Source organism: Megalobrama amblycephala, linkage group LG12, assembly GCF_018812025.1.
Source record: "Megalobrama amblycephala isolate DHTTF-2021 linkage group LG12, ASM1881202v1, whole genome shotgun sequence".
NCBI lineage: Eukaryota > Metazoa > Chordata > Actinopteri > Cypriniformes > Xenocyprididae > Megalobrama > Megalobrama amblycephala.
In genome coordinates, this window is record NC_063055.1 from 3,587,850 (window position 1) to 3,594,503 (window position 6,654).

The following is a 6,654-nucleotide window of genomic DNA, read 5'->3' on the forward strand; positions in this document are numbered from 1 at the left end:
ACCAGCAGGGGGCACAGAAAGCTGCAACCTCCATCGAGTCTCGTTTAAATGTCATGATGTATTTTTATTGTCTCGCTTGAATCTGTTAGCTTTCAAAGATTGGTACTTGACAGACTAATGTAAATATTTTCAAGCAATTTCTTTAAAATGATTTACTGTGATTAGCCCATTTTAACAAGTGATGAGAAAAGTAACAGATATCACGTGACTGATTCCAGGCTGCTTCATCAGTGGTGTGTATAATAATTTACTCCAGAATAATTATTCTTAAAGAAAAATAGACATTTCACAAAAAATATACCCAGTTAAGATCACCCAAAAAATAAAATAAAAAAAATAATAAGATTTAATATTTAGACCCATCCAAACAGACGTTAAACCCCGCCCATTTAAGGATCCAGCTTCATCCTCTACATCTCATCTCTAGTTTGATCTTGCGCATGCGCATTGAGAATAAGCACGGAGACTGCTGCTTGCGTCACTATATACATGCATGTCTTTCCATCATAAGACCTCGATGACTGACAAACAATAAATCATTTCCAAGGTGTTTTTTAAGTTCCAGTCCAATGGTTGCCATGCTAAAGCAAAATCTCCAGGTAGTGCTAAAGCGAGGTCACGTAGGGGTCAGTGGCCTTGTGAGGGGATAATCTACCTAGGCTAAAAAATTTGGGATCAACTTAGAGAAAGAGAAAGAAAGAGGGGGTGGGGTACGTCCAAACTCTGATATGGCAACAACGCTGAGCTAAACGTGTCTGCCAATCACAGCAAAGCCAAAGGATTGTGATGGTTGGTGGTGTTTTTCCATAACGCTAGTGTGCCACAATGCATGTCCTCATCTCTCCTTTTCTTATCTCTTTTAATAAAATCTTACGACTGAATGATCACAATCCAAGGTCACACACTCTCACGGATATCAAGGACTATTTTTGTGGCATTTGAAAATTGAAGCTATTGCATTTGGTGAATATAAAGAGTTTGCTCACCCAAATTCATGCTTTGCTATGACATGTGTGTGCGATTGCATGCGGACAGATGGTCTGTCCATGTGTCCACACTCACCAGGATGTTAGTCAAAGGGTGTAAGCTGCGGCCATTACACTATGGGACGGCCGACTCTCGCTGCTTCTATTATTTTCCCCACATACATGCACATGGGTTAATCTGTCAGTGCTAATGTAAGTTGCATGCTTTTGAAACAATATATCCAATATATCAGTGCAAGAATATCTCATATACTTGTTATTAAAGTTATCTTATTTCCTACAGCACATAATTGTGTTTTTCTTTATGAAGTGATGTAATATTTAATATATAAACCAACTTAAAATGACATAAATAGTATCTCAAATAGTTGTTGAATGGTCACTACACTCCTGAAAATGCTAGGTTAAAAATAACTGATTATGGACAAATGCCAACAATTGGGTTGTTTTGACCCAGCAGTTGGGTTAAATGTTTGACCCAACCTGCTGGGTAGTTTTATTTACCTCAACTATTGTTTAAAAATTACTGTATTGCTCACTTAAAATGAACTCAAAATTAACATTTATTATGTTTAATAAATAAACATTTATTCAAAATAATACTTAACGTATATTGTAACAATAATAAACATGTATTAAATTGCTTATTAATAAATGTTCACCTTTTGATTATTACTGTTGCTTCTAGTAATTATGAGCCTGATTTTTAATTTCCAACCTATTTTGGGTTCTTTTTAGGCCAGCCATACAGTCATTTTTAAACAATAGTTGAGTTAAAACTACCCAGCAAACATTTAACTAACCGCTGCGTTTGTCCATATTTAACCCAACTTGGGTTGTTTTTAACCCAGCATTGTTTTTAGAGTGTACACTCTTAGGTTATTTTTTCTACCCAAGTTCTCGGTTGATCCTTTTGGGTTATTTTTTGGGTTATTTTCTAGTGTTTTGGCTCGTTCACACAGAACGCGTTTTTGCTTTGAAAAAGAGAGATGTGGGCAATGGTATATTGGTCTTGAGATGCATTTTTTAAAAGTTAAACTGTTTTTAACAAGAGCACCGAATTTTTAGAACGCTGTGACATGCGCGAGACACTGCAAAAGATGCAAGACGCGAGCACAACAGTCATACGTGTAGGTCCAGTGTGTGTTTACATAGAAAAACAATGGAAAAGTACCGGATTGGAATGGTAAAACACATTCTGTGTGAACAGCCCCTTTGGGTAGTTTTTGTGTTACCCAGCTCCAGACGTAACAACCCAGTGTTTGGGTGTTTTTTTGTGTTACCCAGCTCCTGGGTCAGATGTAATAACCCAGTGTTTGGGTGTTTTTTGTGTTACCCAGCTTCTGGGTCAGATGTAACAACCCAGTGTTTGGGTAGTTTTCATGTTACCCAGCTCCTGGGTCAGACGTAACAACCCAGTGTTTGGGCAGTTTTTGTGTTCCCCATCTCCAGAGGTAATAACCCAGTGTTTGGGTGTTTTTTTTGTGTTACCCAGCTCCTGGGTGAGATGTAACAACCCAGTGTTTGGGTATTTTTTTTGTTACCCAGCTCCAGAGGTAATAACCCAGTGTTTGGGTGTTTTTTTGTGTTACCCAGCTCCTGGGTGAGATGTAATAACCCAGTGTTTGAGCAGTTTTTCTGTTACCCAGCTCCTGGGTCAGACGTAACAACCCAGTGTTTGGGCAGTTTTTCTGTTACCCAGCTCCAGAGGTAATAACCCAGTGTTTGGGTGTTTTTTTGTGTTACCCAGCTCCTGGGTGAGATGTAACAACCCAGTGTTTGGGTAGTTTTTTTGTTACCCAGCTCCTGGGTGAGATGTAATAACCCAGTGTTTGGGTGTTTTTTTGTGTTACCCAGCTCCTGGGTGAGATGTAATAACCCAGTGTTTGGGTGTTTTTTGTGTTACCCAGCTCCTGGGTGAGATGTAATAACCCAGTGTTTGGGTGTTTTTTGTGTTACCCAGCTCCTGGGTGAGATGTAACAACCCAGTGTTTGGGTAGTTTTTTTGTTACCCAGCTCCTGGGTGAGATGTAATAACCCAGTGTTTGGGTGTTTTTTTGTGTTACCCAGCTCCTGGGTGAGATGTAACAACCCAGTGTTTGGGTAGTTTTTTTGTTACCCAGCTCCTGGGTGAGATGTAATAACCCAGTGTTTGGGTGTTTTTTTGTGTTACCCAGCTCCTGGGTGAGATGTAACAACCCAGTGTTTGGGTAGTTTTTTTGTTACCCAGCTCCTGGGTGAGATGTAATAACCCAGTGTTTGGGTGTTTTTTGTGTTACCCAGCTTCTGGGTCAGATGTAACAACCCAGTGTTTGGGTAGTTTTCGTGTTACCCAGCTCCTGGGTCAGACGTAACAACCCAGTGTTTGGGCAGTTTTTGTGTTACCCAGATCCAGAGGTAATAACCCAGTGTTTGGGTGTTTTTTGTGTTACCCAGCTCCTGGGTGAGATGTAATAACCCAGTGTTTGAGCAGTTTTTGTGTTACCCAGCTCCTGGGTCAGACGTAACAACCCAGTGTTTGGGCAGTTTTTGTGTTACCCAGCTCCAGAGGTAATAACCCAGTGTTTGGGTGTTTTTTTGTGTTACCCAGCTCCTGGGTGAGATGTAATAACCCAGTGTTTGGGTGTTTTTTGTGTTACCCAGCTCCAGAGGTAATAACCCAGTGTTTGGGTGGTTTTTTTGTGTTACCCAGCTCCTGGGTGAGATGTAACAACCCAGTGTTTGGGCAGTTTTTGTGTTACCCAGCTCCAGAGGTAATAACCCAGTGTTTGGGTGTTTTTTTGTGTTACCCAGCTCCTGGGTGAGATGTAATAACCCAGCGTTTGGGTGTTTTTTGTGTTACCCAGCTCCAGAGGTAATAACCCAGTGTTTGGGTGTTTTTTTGTGTTACCCAGATCTTGGGTCAGACGTAACAACCCAGTGTTTGAGCAGTTTTTGTGTTACCCAGCTCCTGGGTCAGACGTAATAACCCAGTGTTTGGGTAGTTTTCATGTTACCCAGCTCCTGGGTCAGACGTAATAACCCAGTGTTTGGGCAGTTTTTGTGTTACCCAGCCCCAGATGTAACAACCCAGTGTTTGGGTGTTTTTTTGTGTTACCCAGCTCCTGGGTCAGATGAAACTACCCAGTGTTTGGGTAGTTTTTGTGTTACCCAGCTCCTGGGTGAGATGTAACAACCCAGTGTTTGGGTGTTTTTTGTGTTACCCAGCCTCTGGGTCAGATGTAACAACCCAATGTTTGGGTAGTTTTCATGTTACCCAGCTCCTGGGTCAGACGTAACAACCCAGTGTTTGGGTAGTTTTCTTGTTACCCAGCTCCTGGGTCAGACGTAACAACCCAGTGTTTGGGTAGTTTTCTTGTTACCCAGCTCCTGGGTGAGATGTAACAACCCAGTGTTTGAGCAGTTTTTGTGTTACCCAGATCCTGGGTCAGACGTAACAACCCAGTGTTTGGGCAGTTTTTGTGTTACCCAGCTCCAGAGGTAATAACCCAGTGTTTGGGTGTTTTTTTGTGTTACCCAGCTCCTGGGTGAGATGTAACAACCCAGTGTTTGGGTAGTTTTTTTGTTACCCAGCTCCTGGGTGAGATGTAATAACCCAGTGTTTGAGCAGTTTTTCTGTTACCCAGCTCCTGGGTCAGACGTAACAACCCAGTGTTTGGGCAGTTTTTCTGTTACCCAGCTCCAGAGGTAATAACCCAGTGTTTGGGTGTTTTTTTGTGTTACCCAGCTCCTGGGTGAGATGTAACAACCCAGTGTTTGGGTAGTTTTTTTGTTACCCAGCTCCTGGGTGAGATGTAATAACCCAGTGTTTGGGTGTTTTTTTGTGTTACCCAGCTCCTGGGTGAGATGTAATAACCCAGTGTTTGGGTGTTTTTTGTGTTACCCAGCTTCTCGGTCAGATGTAACAACCCAGTGTTTGGGTAGTTTTCGTGTTACCCAGCTCCTGGGTCAGACGTAACAACCCAGTGTTTGGGCAGTTTTTGTGTTACCCAGATCCAGAGGTAATAACCCAGTGTTTGGGTGTTTTTTTGTGTTACCCAGCTCCTGGGTGAGATGTAATAACCCAGTGTTTGAGCAGTTTTTGTGTTACCCAGCTCCTGGGTCAGACGTAACAACCCAGTGTTTGGGCAGTTTTTGTGTTACCCAGCTCCAGAGGTAATAACCCAGTGTTTGGGTGTTTTTTTGTGTTACCCAGCTCCTGGGTGAGATGTAATAACCCAGTGTTTGGGTGTTTTTTGTGTTACCCAGCTCCAGAGGTAATAACCCAGTGTTTGGGTGTTTTTTGTGTTACCCAGATCCTGGGTCAGACGTAACAACCCAGTGTTTGAGCAGTTTTTGTGTTACCCAGCTCCTGGGTCAGACGTAATAACCCAGTGTTTGGGTAGTTTTCATGTTACCCAGCTCCTGGGTCAGACGTAATAACCCAGTGTTTGGGCAGTTTTTGTGTTACCCAGCCCCAGATGTAACAACCCAGTGTTTGGGTGTTTTTTTGTGTTACCCAGCTCCTGGGTCAGATGAAACTACCCAGTGTTTGGGTAGTTTTTGTGTTACCCAGCTCCTGGGTGAGATGTAACAACCCAGTGTTTGGGTGTTTTTTGTGTTACCCAGCCTCTGGGTCAGATGTAACAACCCAATGTTTGGGTAGTTTTCATGTTACCCAGCTCCTGGGTCAGACGTAAAAACCCAGTGTTTGGGTAGTTTTCTTGTTACCCAGCTCCTGGGTCAGACGTAACAACCCAGTGTTTGGGTAGTTTTCTTGTTACCCAGCTCCTGGGTGAGATGTAACAACCCAGTGTTTGAGCAGTTTTTGTGTTACCCAGATCCTGGGTCAGACGTAATAACCCAGTGTTTGGGCAGTTTTTGTGTTACCCAGCCCCTGGGTGAGATGTAATAACCCAGTGTTTGGGTGTTTTTTTTTTTTTGTGTTACCCAGCCCCAGATGTAACAACCCAGTGTTTGGGTGTTTTTTTGTGTTACCCAGCTCCTGGGTCAGATGAAACAACCCAGTGTTCGGGTAGTTTTTGTGTTACCCAGCTCCTGGGTGAGATGTAACAACCCAGTGTTTGGGCAGTTTTCGTGTTACCCAGCTCCTGGGTCAGACGTAATAACCCAGTGTTTGGGTAGTTTTCTTGTTACCCAGCTCCTGGATCAGACATAATAACCCAGTGTTTGGGCAGTTTTTGTGTTACCCAGCCCCAGATGTAACAACCCAGTGTTTGGGTGTTTTTTTGTGTTACCCAGCTCCTGGGTCAGATGGAACAACCCAGTGTTTGGGTAGTTTTTGTGTTACCCAGCTCCTGGGTGAGATGTAATAACCCAGTGTTTGGGTGTTTTTTTTTGTTTTTGTGTGTTACCCAGCCCCAGATGTAACAACCCAGTGTTTGGGTGTTTTTTTGTGTTACCCAGCTCCTGGGTCAGATGAAACAACCCAGTGTTTGGGTAGTTTTTGTGTTACCCAGCTCCTGGGTGAGATGTAACAACCCAGTGTTTGGGTGTTTTTTGTGTTACCCAGCCTCTGGGTCAGATGTAACAACCCAATGTTTGGGTAGTTTTCATGTTACCCAGCTCCTGGGTCAGACGTAACAACCCAGTGTTTGGGTAGTTTTCTTGTTACCCAGCTCCTGGGTCAGACGTAACAACCCAGTGTTTGGGTGTTTTTTGTGTTACC